The 18333-nt window shown below is 48.1% G+C and overlaps 1 protein-coding gene across 1 annotated transcript in view; it reads left to right on the top strand.

Moving 5' to 3' along the window:
* Nucleotides 1-18333, top strand: part of LOC147114518 (transcription initiation factor TFIID subunit 4-like) — a 160785-nt gene that overhangs the window by 32410 nt on the left and 110042 nt on the right. The window lies entirely within an intron of this gene.

Here is an 18333-nt window from a genome sequence, read left to right on the forward strand (position 1 = left end):
TAGATCCTTAACTATGTGCTCGAATCCCATGTTCTTGCATAAAGGACTGAAAACTGGTTCTAAAGTAGCGCTTGAGTACAAAAGATATTGCAAGCCATGAACTTTGGTAGTTCAACAACAGCTTGCATTTATATAGCACCTTTTAACATAGTAAAATGTCCTACGGTACTTTACAGGAGCGTTGATCAAAATTCTACCAGTAGGCTACTAAAAGCTAGCGTAGTGGTAATGTTACTGGACCAGTAATCAAGAGGCCTGGACTAATGATCCGGAGACGGGAGTTCTGTTCCCACCACGGCAGCCATGGAATTTAAATTCAGTTAAATAAATCTATAATCTAGTAACAGTAATGGTGACCATGAAAACAATCGGCTTGTTGTAAAAACCCACCTGGTTCACCGATATCCTTCAGTGAAGGAAATCTGCCGTCCTTACCCGGTTTGGCCTAAATGTGACTCTCGAGCCACAGCAATGTGGTTGCCTCTTAACTGCCCCTCTGAAATGGCCCAGCAAAACACTCCGTTGTCAAGAAGGCGGCTCACCAGCACCATCACGAGGGCAATTAAGGATGGGCAATAAATGCTGTCCTGGCCAGCGATGCCCACATCCTGTGAACGAATAAAACAAAATAAAGACTGATGTGGAGTATTTATTCAACGCTCGACACAAGCCTGTCAGGTACAAATCAATAGCCTTTATTATACCGGTGGGGAGACAATCTCTTACTGGCGCACCAGGAGACTTCTCCGCCGTTAGAAATTTTAAGCAATCTTTTGTACACTTAATCATACATACAAGCACAATCCCGTTGCACTGTTTTAATTGTCCTATGGCCCGTGTGCACAGTTGCTGATTGGCTAATTCCCTATCTCGCGTCACACAACCGTTCGCCGATATTTATTGTCACATGATCTTTATGATCTCAACGGTTGTTATAATTTTGTAACCTTTATTAAAACCACATGTCTGCATTTCTGTCTCGCTGTACCCCGTGTGGTTTTACTTATCTCTAGGTTCCGTAGTTTGTGGTTAATCATAGATGGTGCTTCTGAGCTAATTTTATCTAATCTTGCAAAAGCATCGAGACCTTGTGGTCAGCATGTCTGAACTATCTCCGCCGGTCTCTGTCTCGACCGTTTCTAGTGTGCAAGCTGCATTGTTAACCCTTTAATTCCCGAAGGGTGCCGATGCCCCACTTAATTTGAGAGCCAAGAGTTAAAATTCTGGACTTTGCTATTATTCAATTGCACTAGCAGATCAGGTATTTCATCTCGGGTGGAGGGTTGGAAAATTAACATCCCGAGAACTACCTGAGAGGGTCAAGGATATCACTGAGCGGCTGCAGGGCATTCTGGAGGGGGAGGGTGAACAGCCAGAGGTCGTGGTCCACATTGGTACCAACGACATAGGTAAAAAGAGGGATGAGGTCCTGCAGCAAGAATTTAGGGAGCTAGGTGAAGGATTAAAGAGCAGGACCTCAAAGGTTGTAATCTCTGGATTACTCCCGGTGCCACGTGCTAGTGAGTATAGGAATGGGAAGATAGAACAGATGAATGCGTGGCTAAAGGGATGGTGCAGGAGGGAGGGCTTTAGTTTCCTGGATCACTGGGTCTGCTTCTGGGAAAGGTGGGACTTGTACAAGTCGGACGGTTTGCACCTGAACCAGAGGGGAACCAATATCCTTGCGGGGAGGTTTGCTAGCACTGCTGGGGGGGGTTTAAACTAACTTGGCAGGGGGATGGGGTACAGAGTGGAGCTATAGCAGGGGGTGATTTACAGCCAAATACAGAGAAAAAAACAAGGCAGAGCAAATATGCGAAGGCAAAAGGGAATATGGCAGGGCTGGAAGGCATTTATTTTAATGCAAGGAGTCTTGCAAATAAGGTGGACGAACTGAAGTTGTTGTTGAACACATGGGAGTACGATATTGTTGCTATCACGGAGACATGGTTGAGGGAGGGTCAGGACTGGCAGCTCAATATTCCGGGGTATAGAATCTTCAGGCGAGACAGAGGGGGGTGTAAAAGGGGAGGGGGTGTTGCAATATTAATTAAGGAGTCAATTACTGCTGTAAGGAGGGACGATATATTAGCGGGTTCTTCAAATGAGGCCATATGGGTAGAACTTAAAAACAAAAAGGGGGCAAGCACTTTGCTGGGAGTGTACTATAGGCCCCCAAACAGTCAGGGGGAGATAGAGGAACAGATATGTAGGCAAATCTCAGAAAAGTGCGAAAATAATAGGGTAATAATAGTGGGGGATTTCAACTTCCCCAATATAAATTGGGATAGTCAGAGTGTGAAAGGCTTAGAGGGTGCAGAATTCTTAAAGTGCATCCAGGGGAGCTTTTTGAGCCAACATGTAGAAAGTCCTACAAGAGAGGGGGCGATACTGGACCTAATTCTGGGGAATGTAGCCGGGCAAGTGGTGGAAGTGTCAGTAGGAGAGCATTTTGGCGATAGTGACCATAATTCGGTGAGATTTAAGGTGGTCATGGAAAAAGACAAAGACGGCCCGGAAATAAGGGTTCTAAATTGGGGGAAGGCCGATTTTAATATGATAAGGCAGGATCTGGCCAAAGTGGACTGGGAGCAGCTACTTATAGGAAAATCCACATCAAGACAGTGGGAGACTTTCAGAAGGGAAATAGAGAGTACAACGCCAACATGTTCCTGTAAAGGTCAAGGGTGGGACCAACAAGCAAAGGGAACCTTGGATGACAAGGGATATACAAAAATGCATTAGAAATAAAAGGGGGGCTTTTGGCAGTTACAAAAGACTAAAGACGGAAGAAGCCCTAGAGGAGTATAAAAAGTGCAGGGGCATACTTAAAAAAGAAATTAGGAGGGCGAGGAGGGGCCATGAAATAACACTGGCGAGCAAAATAAAGGAAAATCCTAAGATGTTTTATAAGTATATTAAGGGCAAGAGGATAACCAGGGAAAGGGTAGGGCCCATTAGGGACCAAAGTGGCAATCTGTGTGTAGAGCCAGATGATGTAGGCGGGGTTTTAAATGAATTTTTTGCATCTGTGTTCACTATGGAGAGAGACGATGCAGACATAGAAATCGGGCAAGGGGACTGTGACATACTTGAACATATTAGCATCGAGAGGGAGGAGGTGCTAGCGGTTTTAGCAGGCCAAAAAGTGGATAAATCCCCAGGCCCGGACGAGATGTATCCCAGGCTGCTGTGGGAGGCAAAGGAGGAGATTGCAGGGGCTCTGACACAAATTTTCAGAACCTCTCTGGCCACAGGGGATGTACCAGAGGACTGGAGAACAGCTAATGTAGTACCATTATACAAGAAGGGTAGCAGGGATAAACCAGGGAATTACAGGCCAGTGAGCCTAACATCTGTGGTAGGGAAATTATTGGAAAAAATTCTGAGGGACAAAATTAGTCTCCACTTGGAGAGGCAAGGATTAATCGGGGATAGTCAGCATGGCTTTGTCAAGGGTAAATCATGTCTGACAAATCTGATTGAATTTTTCGAGGGGGTGACTAGGGGGGTGGATGAGGGAAATGCTGTGGATGTGGTTTACATGGACTTCAGTAAAGCTTTTGACAAAGTCCTGCATAGGAGACTGGTCAAGAAGGTAAGAGCCCATGGGATCCAGGGTGCCTTGGCGCGTTGGATCCTAAACTGGCTGAGTGGCAGGAGGCAGAGGGTGATGGTCGAAGGATGCTTTTGTGACTGGAAGCCTGTGTCCAGTGGGGTACCTCAGGGATCGGTGCTGGGTCCCTTGTTGTTTGTGATCTACATAAATGATTTGGATGAGAATGTAAAAGGTATGATCAGTAAGTTCGCAGATGACACGAAAATTGGTGGGGTGGTAAATTGCGAGGAGGAAAGCCTCAGGCTACAGGACGATATAAACGGGTTGGTCAGATGGGCGGAAAAGTGGCAAATGGAATTTAACCCTGAAAAGTGCGAGGTGATGCATTTTGGACGGACAAATAAGGCAAGGGAATACACAATGAGTGGTAGGACCCTAGGAAGTACAGAGGGTCAGAGGGACCTTGGTGTACATGTACATAGATCTCTGAAGGCAGCGGAACAGGTAGATAAGGTGGTTAAAAAGGCATATGGGATACTTGCCTTCATTAGCCGAGGCATAGAATATAAGAGCAGGGAGGTTATGATGGAGCTGTACAAAACGCTGGTGAGGCCACAGCTGGAGTACTGTGTGCAGTTCTGGTCGCCTCACTATAGGAAGGATGTGATTGCTTTGGAGAGGGTGCAGAGAAGATTCACCAGGATGTTACCTGGGATGGAGCGCCTCAGCTATGAAGAAAGACTAAACAGGCTGGGGTTGTTTTCCTTGGAGCAAAGAAGGCTGAGGGGGGACCTGATTGAGGTGTACAAAATGATGAGGGGCATAGATAGGGTAGATAAAGAGGAACTTTTCCCCTTAGTAGGGGGGTCAATAACAAGGGGGCATAGATTCAGGGTAAGGGGCAGGAGATTTGGAGGGGATTTGAGGAGGAACTTTTTCACCCAGAGGGTGGTTGGAATCTGGAACTCACTGCCTGAAAGGGTGGTAGAGGCAGGAACCCTCACAACATTCAAGAAGCATTTGGATGAGCACTTGAAATGCCATTGCATACAAGGCTATGGACCAAATGCTGGAAAATGGGATTAGACAGGACAGGGGTGGATGGGCGGCGCAGACACGATGGGCCGAAGGGCCTCTTTCTGTGCTGTAAAACTCTGACTCTATGACCTGGCCATCAGTGGAGTCTTGTATCCCTGGTCATCGACCCTTCCAGTCGGAAGGAAAAGCTGAAGTAGGGGAAGCGTAGTTAGGAATATTGCGGCAGAGTAAATGGGATATGGCTACCAGGTAACCTGGGGAATAACTGGTGGTTTGGACACTATTGCTGGCGGTTTACGTGATGCGATGTTCCAACACTGGGGGCCAGCAGGCCTGTGTGCGTGGGGATTTGGGGTGTACGGTTTGCTCCCAATCCTCCTGGGTCTCTAGAACGATGACCCTAAAATGATGTAGGAAGAACTCCCTTGCTCAATCCTGGACTACATCAACAAACCAGGTGTCAGCCGTGGCTCAATGGGGAGCATTCTTGCCTCCGAATCCAGCCCCACTCCAGGGACTTGAGCACAGAAATCGAGGCTGACACGCCAGTGCAGTACTGAGGGGGATGCTGCACTGTTGGAGGTGCCGTCTTTCGGATGAGATGTTAAACTGAGGCCCCCGTCTGTTCTCAGGTGGACATAAAAGATCCCACGGCCACTATTTGAAAGAGCGGGAGAGTTATCCCGGGTGTCCTGGGCCAATATTTATTCCTCAGCCAGCATTATTAAAAATATTATCTCGTCATGTATCATTGCTGTTTGTGGGAGCTTGCTGTGTGCAAGCTGGCTGCTGGGTTTCCTACTTTACAGCAGTGACTACACTTTTATATATTTAAAAAAAAACTTGGCTGTAAAGCGCTTTGGGACGTCCTGAGGTCATGAAAGGCGCTATATAAATGCAAGTCTTTCTTTCCCTTTACCTCGTTCCTTGAGCCCAATGTTGTTCAACTATCGACAGCCAAGCAATCTCTCCAGGAGAGATGTTTCTGCGCCTACAACAAAATGTACCATGACTGTGACCGAACCAAACCTGTTATTTGATGTAAACTTTAAAAAATCAATTTGTATTTATTAAAAAAAAATTAAAAAAAATTATCTGTAGCACTTAATCACATCAATATAAGATGGAATAAAATGTTCACCAAGTGTGTAGATTGGGCATGTTCTGCGATGCAATGGACCATCAGATAGCCATGGTTGTAGGGAGAGGCGTTGTCTGTCAAGGTCTCGGCTGTGGTAGTTCGGAGGAAGGAGACACGTCGCGGGGGTTGGGGCGGGGTGGCGGGGGGGGGGGGGGGGGAAGTCTTGCAATTGCTTGTATGGGGAAGTACTTTCATGGTACATGTGATTTGTAGCTTTTTTCTGTACTTATGCCTCTGAACGGGACTTGTTGACTGCTCCATAGCTTGGAATATACACGCATTCCCTCAGAGCTCCCAGTTGGCATTGGATTTTACATTTCTGCACTCTCGGTGTCGATTTGCAGGGAGCAGGCTTCAGCTAAGAGATTCATGTTGCCGTTGGGTGTTATTCACCGACTCTATTGGGAGTCGTGGAGAGTGTAAATATTTCACCTTTTTAAGTAAGTTAACAAATTAATCACTGGGTGGTCTGCAGTCCAAATCGCTCTGCTCCCCACACACGCACTCCGCTCGATGTTAAAGGGGTAAATAATAACACGAATAAAAACAGAAAATGCTGGAAATACTCAACAGGTCAGACAGCATCTGTGGAGCATGAAACTGGGTTAACGTTTCAGTTCGGTGACCTTTCGTCAGAACTGGAAAGAGTTACAGATTTAATAGATTTTAAGCAAGGGTGGGGAAAGTGGGAGGGGAGGAAAGAACAAAAGGGAAGGTCTGTGTTGGGGTGGAGGGCAGGAGAGATTAAATGACGCAAGGGATGATGGTGCAAAGGCAAAAAGAGATGGTAATGGGACAAGTAAAGGAACAAAAGATGGGTCTAGAGGAGGTGTAAATGGGAATCGCAGAATCATCAACAGCTGCCGCCTGGGGGGGCGGAGGAGGAAATGGGGGCCGTGGTTATGATCTGAAATGGTTGAACTAATAATAGGACCTTGGCGAGCACTCAAAATGAAAGCGCAGTACGTTTTGCATTACGTTTTGCATTATCGTGTTTATTGCCAAGTAGGGAGGCCTGCTGAAAGAAATTAGACCCAACAGCTGGGATTGTTCAAACACCTGTATGCACTTCTGGCTAGATGTGCAACAGCGGGAGGGCAGAATCTGGAGACTAAAATTCCTCCCACATAATGAACACCATTACCTTAACCAGCTGTGTTTGTGATGGTCTGCATCAGTTCTTTGAAAACTCCAGCACTTTTAAACTCTGCATGTGTTTCCAATCACTTGCAAAAGAATTTGTTAATTTCATCTCTGAATATATGAAGTACAATAATAGAACATATGGAATTATACAGAATTTTTTGGATTGAAGTATCTTCTGAAAAATTGTTAGAATTTTGTGTGTCTCTCTCCCACTCTCCTTGCCTCTCTCTCTCTCTCTTTGTCCGTCTCTCTCCTCTCTCTTTGTCCGTCTCTCTCCTCTCTCTTTTTGTCCGTCTCTCTCCTCTCTCTTTGTCCGTCTCTCTCCTCTCTCTTTGTCCGTCTCTCTCCTCTCTCTTTGTCCGTCTCTCTCTCTCTCCTCTTTGTCCGTCTCTCTCTCCTCTCTCTTTGTCCGTCTCTCTCTCCTCTCTTTGTCCGTCTCTCTCTCTCCTCTCTTTGTCCGTCTCTCTCTCTCTCCTCTCTTTGTCCGTCTCTCTCTCCTCTCTTTGTCCGTCTCTCTCTCCTCTCTTTGTCCGTCTCTCTCTCTCCTCTCTCTTTGTCCGTCTCTCTCTGCTCTCTGTCCGTCTCTCTCTCTCCTCTCTCTTTGTCCGTCTCTCTCTGCTCTCTGTCCGTCTCTCTCTCCTCTCTCTTTGTCCGTCTCTCTCTCCTCTCTTTGTCCGTCTCTCTCTCCTCTCTTTGTCCGTCTCTCTCTCCTCTCTTTGTCCGTCTCTCTCTCCTCTCTTTGTCCGTCTCTCTCTCCTCTCTTTGTCCGTCTCTCTCCTCTCTCTTTGTCCGTCTCTCTCCTCTCTCTTTGTCCGTCTCTCTCCTCTCTCTGTCCGTCTCTCTCTCCTCTCTTTGTCCGTCTCTCTCTCCTCTCTTTGTCCGTCTCTCTCTCCTCTTTGTCCGTCTCTCTCTCCTCTCTTTGTCCGTCTCTCTCTCCTCTCTTTGTCCGTCTCTCTCTCCTCTCTCTGTCCGTCTCTCTCTCCTCTCTCTTTGTCCGTCTCTCTCTCCTCTCTCTTTGTCCGTCTCTCTCTCTCCTCTCTTTGTCCGTCTCTCTCTCCTCTCTTTGTCCGTCTCTCTCTCCTCTCTCTGTCCGTCTCTCTCTCCTCTCTCTGTCCGTCTCTCTCTCCTCTCTCTGTCCGTCTCTCTCTCCTCTCTCTGTCCGTCTCTCTCTCCTCTCTCTGTCCGTCTCTCTCTCCTCTCTCTGTCCGTCTCTCTCTCCTCTCTCTGTCCGTCTCTCTCTCCGTCTCTCTCTCCGTCTCTCTCTCCTCTCTCTCTCCGTCTCTCTCTCCTCTCTCTCTCCGTCTCTCTCTCCTCTCTCTCTCCGTCTCTCTCTCCTCTCTCTCTCCGTCTCTCTCTCCTCTCTCTCTCCGTCTCTCTCTCCTCTCTCTCTCCGTCTCTCTCTCCTCTCTCTCTCCGTCTCTCTCTCCTCTCTCTCTCCGTCTCTCTCTCCTCTCTCTCTCCGTCTCTCTCTCCTCTCTCTCTCCGTCTCTCTCTCCTCTCTCTCTCCGTCTCTCTCTCCTCTCTCTCTCCGTCTCTCTCTCCTCTCTCTCTCCGTCTCTCTCTCCTCTCTCTCTCCGTCTCTCTCTCCTCTCTCTCTCCGTCTCTCTCTCCTCTCTCTCTCCTCTCTCTCTCCGTCTCTCTCTCCTCTCTCTCTCCGTCTCTCTCTCCTCTCTCTCTCCGTCTCTCTCTCCTCTCTCTCTCCGTCTCTCTCTCCTCTCTTTGTCCGTCTCTCTCTCTCCTCTCTTTGTCCGTCTCTCTCTCTCCTCTCTTTGTCCGTCTCTCTCCTCTCTCTGTCCGTCTCTCTCTCCTCTCTCTGTCCGTCTCTCTCTCCTCTCTCTGTCCGTCTCTCTCTCCTCTCTTTGTCCGTCTCTCTCTCCTCTCTTTGTCCGTCTCTCTCCTCTCTTTGTCCGTCTCTCTCTCCTCTCTTTGTCCGTCTCTCTCTCCTCTCTCTTTGTCCGTCTCTCTCTCCTCTCTCTTTGTCCGTCTCTCTCTCCTCTCTCTGTCTGTCTCTCTGTCCGTCTCTCTCTCCTCTCTCTGTCCGTCTCTCTCTCCTCTCTCTGTCCGTCTCTCTCTCCTCTCTCTGTCCGTCTCTCCTCTCTCTGTCCGTCTCTCTCTCCTCTCTCTTTGTCCGTCTCTCTCCTCTGTCCCTCTCTCTCCTCTCTTTGTCCGTCTCTCCTCTCTCTTTGTCCGTCTCGCTCTCCTCTCTTTGTCCGTCTCTCTCTCCTCTCTCTGTCCGTCTCTCTCTCCTCTTTGTCCGTCTCTCTCTCCTCTCTCTGTCCGTCTCTCTCTCCTCTCTCTGTCCGTCTCTCTCTCCTCTCTCTGTCCGTCTCTCTCTCCTCTCTCTGTCCGTCTCTCTCTCCTCTCTCTGTCCGTCTCTCCTCTCTCTGTCCGTCTCTCTCTCCTCTCTCTTTGTCCGTCTCTCTCCTCTGTCCCTCTCTCTCCTCTCTTTGTCCGTCTCTCCTCTCTCTTTGTCCGTCTCGCTCTCCTCTCTTTGTCCGTCTCTCTCTCCTCTCTCTGTCCGTCTCTCTCTCCTCTTTGTCCGTCTCTCTCTCCTCTCTCTGTCCGTCTCTCTCTCCTCTCTCTGTCCGTCTCTCTCTCCTCTCTCTGTCCGTCTCTCTCTCCTCTCTCTGTCCGTCTCTCTCTCCTCTCTCTGTCCGTCTCTCTCTCCTCTCTCTGTCCGTCTCTCTCTCCTCTCTCTGTCCGTCTCTCTCTCCTCTCTCTGTCCGTCTCTCTCTCCTCTCTCTGTCCGTCTCTCTCTCCTCTCTCTGTCCGTCTCTCTCTCCTCTCTCTGTCCGTCTCTCTCTCCTCTCTCTGTCCGTCTCTCTCTCCTCTCTCTGTCCGTCTCTCTCTCCTCTCTCTGTCCGTCTCTCTCTCCTCTCTCTGTCCGTCTCTCTCTCCTCTCTCTGTCCGTCTCTCTCTCCTCTCTCTGTCCGTCTCTCTCTCCTCTCTCTGTCCGTCTCTCTCTCCTCTCTCTGTCCGTCTCTCTCTCCTCTCTCTGTCCGTCTCTCTCTCCTCTCTTTGTCCGTCTCTCTCCTCTCTTTGTCCGTCTCTCTCCTCTCTCTGTCCGTCTCTCTCTCCTCTCTCTGTCCGTCTCTCTCTCCTCTCTCTGTCCGTCTCTCTCTCCTCTCTCTGTCCGTCTCTCTCTCCTCTCTCTGTCCGTCTCTCTCTCCTCTCTCTGTCCGTCTCTCTCTCCTCTCTCTCTCCGTCTCTCTCTCCTCTCTCTCTCCGTCTCTCTCTCCTCTCTCTTTGTCCGTCTCTCTCTCCTCTCTCTGTCCGTCTCTCTCCTCTCTCTGTCCGTCTCTCTCCTCTCTCTTTGTCCGTCTCTCTCTCCTCTCTCTTTGTCCGTCTCTCTCTCCTCTCTTTGTCCGTCTCTCTCTCCTCTTTGTCCGTCTCTCTCTCCTCTCTCTTTGTCCGTCTCTCTCTCCTCTCTCTTTGTCCGTCTCTCTCTCCTCTCTGTCCGTCTCTCTCTCCTCTCTCTGTCCGTCTCTCTCTCCTCTCTCTGTCCGTTTCTCTCTCCTCTCTTTGTCCGTCTCTCTCCTCTCTTTGTCCGTCTCTCTCCTCTCTCTGTCCGTCTCTCTCTCCTCTCTCTGTCCGTCTCTCTCTCCTCTCTTTGTCCGTCTCTCTCTCCTCTCTCTGTCCGTCTCTCTCTCTCCTCTCTTTGTCCGTCTCTCTCTCCTCTCTTTGTCCGTCTCTCTCTCCTCTCTCTGTCCGTCTCTCTCTCCTCTCTCTGTCCGTCTCTCTCTCCTCTCTATGTCCGTCTCTCTCTCCTCTCTCTGTCCGTCTCTCTCTCCTCTCTCTGTCCGTCTCTCTCTCTCTCTCTCTCTCTGTCCGTCTCTCTCTCCTCTCTCTGTCCGTCTCTCTCTCCTCTCTCTGTCCGTCTCTCTCTCCTCTCTCTGTCCGTCTCTCTCTCCTCTCTATGTCCGTCTCTCTCTCCTCTCTCTGTCCGTCTCTCTCTCCTCTCTCTTTGTCCGTCTCTCTCCTCTCTCTGTCCGTCTCTCTCTCCTCTCTTTGTCCGTCTCTCTCTCCTCTCTCTTTGTCCGTCTCTCTCTCTCTCCTCTCTTTGTCCGTCTCTCTCTCTCTCCTCTCTTTGTCCGTCTCTCTCTCTCTCCTCTCTCTGTCCGTCTCTCTCTCCTCTCTCTGTCCGTCTCTCTCTCCTCTCTCTGTCCGTCTCTCTCTCCTCTCTATGTCCGTCTCTCTCTCCTCTCTCTGTCCGTCTCTCTCTCCTCTCTCTTTGTCCGTCTCTCTCCTCTCTCTGTCCGTCTCTCTCTCCTCTCTCTTTGTCCGTCTCTCTCTCTCTCCTCTCTTTGTCCGTCTCGCTCTCCTCTCTTTGTCCGTCTCTCTCTCCTCTCTCTGTCCGTCTCTCTCTCTCCTCTCTCTGTCCGTCTCTCTCTCCTCTCTCTGTCCGTCTCTCTCTCCTCTCTCTGTCCGTCTCTCTCTCCTCTCTCTGTCCGTCTCTCTCTCCTCTCTCTGTCCGTCTCTCTCTCCTCTCTCTGTCCGTCTCTCTCTCCTCTCTCTTTGTCCGTCTCTCTCTCCTCTCTCTGTCCGTCTCTCTCTCCTCTCTCTGTCCGTCTCTCTCTCCTCTCTTTGTCCGTCTCTCTCTCCTCTCTTTGTCCGTCTCTCTCTCCTCTCTTTGTCCGTCTCTCTCTCCTCTCTTTGTCCGTCTCTCTCTCCTCTCTTTGTCCGTCTCCCCCCTCTCACCTTGCCCTCTCCAGAAAACTTGTCTGGGTGAACCCATAGTAATGTGGATGCATGTGTAATCTGAGAAAAGGAATCTTAACCCTCTGGACGGAGAGACTTTGTCAGGACATCTGGAGAATGTCCTTAAAACAATAGCAAAACTGTACAGCTGCTGGAATCTGAAATAAGAACAGAAAATGTTGGTAATACTCATCAGGTCCGGCTGAAACATTGACTCTGTTTCTCTCTCCACAGATGCTCCCTGACCTGCTGAGTATTCCCAGCATTTTCTGTGTTTATTGGAGAACGTCCCTGCTCCTCTTTGTATTGTCGTAGGATCTTTTACCTAAGCAGGTAACTCCCCCTCTCCAACAGATACACCACTTTGAGTACTGTTGGGGGGGATGGCTTATCAGAGGAAGGCAGCAGCAGCCAACTTCCTGGCACCAGGGGTGGCTCTGCTGCACAGAATGGGAGGAAAAAGAAGGGTAGAGTTATAGTAATAGGGGATTCAATTGTAAGGGGAATAGATAGGCGTTTCTGCGGCTGCAAACGAGACTCCAGGATGGTGTGTTGCCTCCCTGGTGCAAGGGTCAAGGATGTCTCCGAGCGACTCCAGAACATCTTGCAAGGGGAGGGTGAACAGCCAGTTGTCGTGGTGCATATAGGCACCAACGATATAGGTAAAAAGCGAGATGAGGTCCTAAAAGCGGAATATAGGGAGTTAGGAGATAAATTTAAAAAAACAGGACCTCAAAGGTAGTAATCTCAGGATTGCTACCAGTGCCACGTGCTAGTCAGAGTAGAAATAGAAGGATACTTCAGATGAATACGTGGCTAGAGGAATGGTGCCAGGGGGAGGGATTCAAGTTCCTGGGACATTGGAACCGGTTTTGGGGGAGGTGGGACCAGTTCAAACTGGATGGTTTGCACCTGGGCAGGACCGGGACCGATGTCCTAGGGGGAGTGTTTGCTAGTGCTGTGGGGGAGGGTTTAAACTAAAATGGCAGGGGGTTGGGAACCTGAGCAGGGAGACCGAGGAAAGGGAAACAAGGATAAAAGCAAACGATAGGAAGGAGAAAAACAAAAGTGGCAGTCAGAGAAATCAACAGTTTAAATCAAACATGGCGACAGTAAATAATAATTCTAATAGGTCTAAGAGCGTTAAAAAAACAAACCTGAAGGCTTTGTGTCTTAATGCGAGGAGCATTTGTAATAAGGTGGATGAATTGGCTGCGCAAATAGAAGTAAACAAATACGATTTGGTTGGGATTACGGAAACGTGGCTCGAGGAAGGCCAGGACTGGGAACTCAACATCCAGGGGTATTCGATATTCAGGAAAGATAGGCAAAAAGGAAAGGGAGGTGGGGTAGCATTACTGGTTAAAGAAGGGATTAACACAATTGTAATGAAGGATATTAGCTCTGATGAGGTGGAATCTGTAAAGTCTGTGGGTTGTATAGCGAAGTAATACACAGACTACCAGAGTAACTTTAACAGGACTTTACTATTCAAAAGGTCAGGGCGAATCTGCCCAATAAATTCTGCCACAGCACTTATATACCGGTGTGGTCACCACCGGTATTACAGTATACATCAGCCAACATAAAGTAGTGCAACACCTAAAATAGTTCTCTTAAAGGTGGACGGTTACATACAATAGTTCTCTTAAAGGTAGAACGGTTACATACACTCCAGAATCTGTATGGGTAGAATTGAGAAATACTAAGGGGAAAAAAACATTAGTGGGAGCGGTATATAGACCTCCAAACAGTAAGGCGGAGGTTGGGGATGGCATTAAAAGGGAAATTAAAGAAGCGTGCAATAAGGGCACAGCAGTCATCATGGGTGACTTTAATCTACATATAGATTGGGCCAACCAAATGAGTAACAATACTGTGGAGGAGGAATTCCTGGAGTGTTTACAGGATGGTTTCCTGGACCAGTATGTCGGAGGAACCAACTAGAGATCAGGAGCGAGTTGGGTAGGATTGATTGGGGAATGTCACTCAAAGGGTTGACGGTGGATAGGCAATGGCAAACATTCAAAGACCGCATGGATGAACTACAGAATTTGTTCATCCCAGTTTGGCATAAAAATAAAACAAAAAAGGTGACCCAACCGTGGCTAAGAAGGGAAATCTGGGATAGCATAAGGTCCAAGGAGAGGGCATATAAATTGGCCAGTAAAAGCAATAATCCTGAGGATTGGGAGCAGTTTAGGATTCAACAAAGGAGGACAAAGGGATTAATTAAGAAAGGGAAAATAGAATATGAGAGTAAGCTTGCAGAGAACATAAAAACTGACTGTAAAAGCTTCGATAGATATGTGAAGAGAAAAAGATTGGTGAAGTCAAGCGTAGGTCCCTTGCAGTCAGAATCGGGGGAATTTATAATGGGGAACAAAGAAATGGCAGACCAACTAAATACATATTTTGGTTCTGTCTTCACAAAGGAGGACACAAATAACCTCCCAGAGATGCCGGGGAACATAGGGTCTGATGAAAGGGTGGAACTGAAAGAAATCAGTATTTGTAGGGAAATGGTGTTAGGAAAATTGATGGGACTGAAGGCCGATAAATCCCCAGGGCCTGATAATCTGCATCCCAGGGTACTTAAGGAAGTGGCCCTAGAAATAGTAGATGCATTGCTGGTCATCTTCCAGAACTCGATAGACTCTGGAACGGTACCCATGGATTGGCGGGTAGCTAATGTTACCCCACGATTCAAAAAAGGTGGTAGGACTAAGGCGGGGAATTATAGACCGGTAAGCTTGACATCGGTAGTGGGGAAAATGCTAGAGTCCATTATAAAAGAAGTAACAGCAGAGCACTTGGAAAGCAGTGACTGGATCGGACAAAGTCAACATGGATTTACAAAAGGTAAATCATGCTTGACTAATCTACTGGAATTTTTTGAGGATGTAACTGGTAGAATAGATAAGGGAGAACCAGTGGATGTGGTGTATTTGGACTTTCAGAAGGCTTTCGATAAGGCCCCGCATAAGAGATTAGCGTGCAAAATTAAGGCACATGGGATTGGGGGCAAGGTATTGACTTGGATAGAGAACTGGTTGGCGGACAGAAAGCAAAGAGTTGGAATAAACGGGTCGTTTTCCGAGTGGCAGGCAGTGACTAGTGGGGTACCGCAAGGATCGGTCCTAGGACCCCAGCTGTTCACAATATATATTAATGATCTGGACGAGGGAATTGGATGTAACATCTCCAAATTTGCAGACGACACAAAGCTGGGTGGGAGGGTAAGCTGTGAGGAGGATGTCGTGAAACTCCAGTACGATTTGGACAGGTTGGGTGATTGGGCAGAAACATGGCAAATGCACTATAATGTGGATAAATGTGAGGTTATCCACTTTGGTGGCAAAAACAGGAAGGCAGATTATTATTTGAATGGCAATAGATTGGGAGAAGGGGAAGTGCAAAGAGACCTGGGTGTTCTTGTGCACCAGTCGCTGAAGGTAAGCATGCAGGTGCAGCAGGCGGATAAGAAGGCAAATGGTATGTTGGCCTTCGTCGCAAGAGGGTTCGAGTACAAGAACAAGGATGTCTTGCAACAGTTATACAGGGCCTTGGTGAGACCACACCTTGAGTATTGTGTGCAGTTTTGGTCGCCTTACCTGAGGAAGGATGTTCTTGCTATGGAAGGAATGCAGCGAAGATTCACCAGACTGATACCTGGGATGGCAGGAATGACGCATGAGGAGAGATTGTGTCGATTGGGCTTATACGCACTGGAGTTCAGAAGATTGAGAGGGGATCTCAACGAAACCTATAAAATTCTGTCGGGCCTGGACAGACTAGATGCAGGAAGGATGTTCCCGATGGTCGGGGAGTCCAGAACCAGGGATCACAGTCTAAGGATAAGGGGTAAGCCATTTAGGACTGAGTTGAGGAGGAATTTCTTCACCCAGAGAGTGGTGAACCTGTGGAATTCTCTGCCACAGAGGGCGGTGGAGGCCAGTTCATTAAATATATTCAAGAAGGAGTTGGATATATTTCTTGAGGCTAAAGGGATCAAGGGATATGGGGAGAAGGCAGGGACAGGGTACTGAATTTGGATGATCAGCCATGATCTCATTGAATGGTGGAGCAGGCTCGAGGGGCCGAATGGCCTACTCCTGCTCCTATCTTCTATGTTTCTATGAGGCCTCAGCTTAACACTTTGAATCTACATAATAGAAGGGAGTCCATTTGGCCCGTTATGCCTGTCCAATTAGTGCCACTCTTTCCCCATAGCCCTGCAGATATTTCCTTTTCTAGTGTTTGTCTCATTGAAACATATAAAATTCTTAAAGGTCTTGACAGGGGAGATGCGGAGAAGCTGTTTCCCCTGGCTGGAGAGTCTAAAACCGGGGGCGGGGGGGTGTCATAGTCTCAGGATAAAGTCGGCCATTTAGGACTATTGAGAAATTTATTCGCTGAGTGTTGTGAATCTTTGGAATTCTCTACCGCAGAGGGCTGTAGATGCTCAATCATTGAGTCTATTCAAGGCTGAGAGCGATAGATTTTTGGACTCATGGGGAATCCAGGGGTATGGGGATCGGGCGGGAAAGTGGAGTTGAGGTCGAATGGCGGAGCAGGCTCAAGGGGCCGAATGGCCGACTCCTTAGTTCTTCTGTTCTTGTGTACACCCAATTCCCTTGTGGTTAACTGGTGTCAGTTGCTCTCTTTCATTGTACCATTGTTGGAAAGCGCAATTTTCTTGCAGGTGGAGGCGACAGCAGGGGAACACCTGGCTGCTGGTGTTTGGGGAGTTTCTCTGTGGGGTCACCAACCATGAGCACAGAGGCTAGCTCAGTGTTCCCCCTCGTGCAAAATGAAGGCAACATGGCTGCTTTATGAACCTCAGCAACTACTTGCATTTACATCGCGCCTTTAACGTAGTATAACGTCCTCCAGGCTCTCCACAGGACTGTTATACATTTGACACCGAGCCACTGAAGGAAATATTAGGACAGGTGACCAAAAGCTTCGTCAAAGAGGGAGGTTTTCAGGTGCATCTTAAAGGAGGCGGAGCGGTGCTTGGGGCCCAGGCAGCTGAAGCCATGGCCGCCAATGGTGGAGCGATGAAAATAGGGGATGCGCAAGAGGCCAGAATTGGATGTTGTGCGTAATTTTTCTGTGGTCAGACACCACCTGAGCATTAATTGATTGCGATCCTTTTCTGCTCATGTAGGTGATTTATATTGACACGAGCAGCGCCGATGCACTTGAGTGCCTTCTGCCCGTTCAGTACTTGGAGCTGGTGTTCCTAACTGGCGAGGAGCAGAGATGGAAGGGTCCATGTACAGAAATCACAAAGCTGATGGACGGAGACAAAAAATTATTTTTAAAAACTACTGAAATGTTGGGCTTTATCTTGAGGGGGCTGGAATACAAAGGGATGGAAATTATGCTGCAGTTGCATAAAGCTCTGGTCAGACCCCATTTGGAGCACGGTGTTTAGTTCTGGGCACCACACCTCAGGAAGGATATATTGGCCTTGGAGGGGGTGCTGCGCAGATTCACCAGAATGATACCTGGGTGGAAAGGTTTCAGTTATAAGGAGAGGTTTCATAGACTAGGCTTGTATTCCCTTGAGTACAGAAGATTAAGGGGTGATCTAATTGTGGTGTTGGATGATTAAAGGAGTACATAAGAACATAAGAAATAGGAGCAGGAGTAGGCCAATCGGCCCCTCGAGCCGGCTCCGCCATTCAATAAGATCATGGCTGATCTGATCCTAACCGCCAATCTACTATCACAGAACCATCTCCTGAATCTAACAGAATTAGACACATGAAATAGGAGCAGGATCAGGCTACACGGCCCCTGGGCCCGCTCCGCTACCCACAGGGCCATGTCCGATCCAAACCTAGACTCATGTCCAAATTCCTGCCCGCTCCCCGTAACCCTTAATTCCCTTTACTTCTAGGAAACTGTCTATTTCTGTTTTAAATTTATGTAATGATGTAGCTTCTACAGCTTTTTGGGGCAGCATATTCCATGGACCTACCACCCTGAGTGAAGTAGTTCCTCCTCATCTCAGTTTTGAAAGAGCAGCCCCTTATTCTAAGACTATGCCCCCTAGTTCTAGTTTCACCCATCATCGGAACATCTTCCCCCACATCCACCCGATCCAACCCCTTCACAATCTTATATGTTTCAATAAGATCGCCTCTCATTCTTCTGAACTCCAATGAGTAGAGTCCCAATCTACTCAACCTCTCCTCATATGTCCATCCCCTCATCCCCGGGATTAACCGAGTGAACCTTCTTTGTACTGACTCGAGAGCAAGTATGTCCTTTCTTAAGTATGGACACCAAAACTGTACGCAGTATTCCAGGTGCGGTCTCACCAATACCTTGTACAACTGAAGCAATACCTCCCTATTTTTATATTCTATCCCCCTAGCAATGAAAGCCAACATTCCATTGGCCTTCTTAATCACTTGCTGCACCTGCATACTAACCTTTTCAGTTTCGTGCACCAGGACCCCCAGATCCCTTTGTACTTCAGTACTTTCCAGTTTCTTGCCATTAAGATAATAACTTGCTCTACGATTTTTCCTGCCAAAGTGCATAACCTCACACTTTCCAGTATTGTATTCCATCTGCCAAATCTCTGCCCACTTACTTAGCCTGTCTATGTCCCCTTGCAGGTTTTTTATGTCCTCCTCACTCACTACTTTCCCTCCCATCTTAGTATCATCTGCAAACTTTGATATGTTACACTCGGTCCCCTCCTCCAAATCGTTAATATAGATTGTAAAGA

This window comes from Somniosus microcephalus, chromosome 7, assembly GCF_052327205.1.
Source record: "Somniosus microcephalus isolate GS21.2 chromosome 7, FLI_Smic_1.0, whole genome shotgun sequence".
NCBI lineage: Eukaryota > Metazoa > Chordata > Chondrichthyes > Squaliformes > Somniosidae > Somniosus > Somniosus microcephalus.